The sequence below is a fragment of the Agrilus planipennis genome, unplaced genomic scaffold (assembly GCF_000699045.2).
Source record: "Agrilus planipennis isolate EAB-ADULT unplaced genomic scaffold, Apla_2.0 scaffold121, whole genome shotgun sequence".
Classification (NCBI taxonomy): domain Eukaryota; kingdom Metazoa; phylum Arthropoda; class Insecta; order Coleoptera; family Buprestidae; genus Agrilus; species Agrilus planipennis.
In genome coordinates, this window is record NW_020439072.1 from 569,512 (window position 1) to 571,092 (window position 1,581).

Genomic DNA, 1,581 nt, shown 5'->3' on the forward strand with positions numbered 1-1,581 from the left:
CGAATCGCCGGCCAAGGCATACTTGATATCCTGATATAAATTGCTATTATAAAAAAGTTTAATTTTCTCAAATCGTTTTAGTCGTACATAGTAACATTCTTATATTGTAAAGGAAATAAAACTATGCGCATGATGAGTTGACAAAAAATATGGCGTTGCTTTTAGATATAACAATTTATTTTGGATGTGGTCGATTTTAATGAATTTGAAAAGAACATGTTTGCGTTAATAGTGGAAATAGTAGGCCATTTTTTCCACAAGCTATGTGTGAAAATAGCACACTTCTGTGTACTTTCGTTTTGGAGATATTGAAAACGGCGCAGACCACTGCAACAGCCTATTTATTGATTTAGTGCAAATTTTATGAAAATTAATGCATTTTGGAGATAATATATGGTTAACAAACGGATATTAAAATTTAACGAGAAATTCAAAAATGCAATAATAAATGGGGTATTCTATCTGAAAAAATAATGTTAGGTTGCCTTCAGGAAAAATGGGACACTCCGTATAATTGAAAATAATTTTAGGATATGAAGATACTTATATGGTACCACTTTTGTAAGAAACTTTTTTTGATATCTTCAACTGTAAAGCAGTTATCGAGGAAACGCGCTTGCGTGGGACACCCTGTATATCTATTAATTTGCAATTTTAGGTTTAAGTGACAAAGTTAACCCAGTTGTTCCTAAAATTTTTTTTATATAAAAGTGTCTTTTTATTGTTAGTGTTTTTCGTGCTAATGAAAGTTGCTATCTTATAAAAACAAGCTTTTAGTAATAAATACTGCTAAAGTAGTACGTCTATAGTTGTTTTCAAATATGTAATATTGATTTCATATTTATAATACAATCAAAATTTAAATAAAATAATGTTTTTCCTGTGGTAGTTAAAGGTTCGCAATAAAAGATATAAAACTGCGAATTTGTTTGTGCTAAATTTTATTATTAGGATAAGTAAAGTTTTATATTTAACTGTTTCAACATGTGTTAAGAGCATTCTGCTTTTTAGATGTTATTCACCATCGTAAGGTTGGAGCATGCCTAAAAAACTTATCTGTTTGTTGCAGTATTGGAATGTGAAAGGACTGCAGGACACTGAATCGGTGTTGCCAAATTTTATTAAATTCACAAAAATAAACCTAGTAAATTAATAAACGTTAGTCGTCGAGCAGATTCTATATTAGAATTTCGTAATATTTTAACTTTTTATTATTATATTTGAGAAGTTTAATCTCAATATATTGTTTTTGATACTTTTATTATTTTTTTATCAATATACATATTAAAAATTGAATTACATTTCCAATAAATGCCCTATAAATAAAAAAGTACCTACCTAACAAATAAGATATAAGATGTAATAAAAAAATAATTTTAAGTACTTAAATGAAATGGATGTAGGTAATTACATATTTTCAGCATACTCAGTCTTTAACTGTTACTAGTATATCAATTTATTTATTTAGAGGCACGATTAAGTACAAGCAAATATATTGTGTATTCCTATAATAAATAATATAGCAACTACAGAATTTCCATTTTTTCCACTTTTTCTTTAACTGTCCCACAGATCCTGACT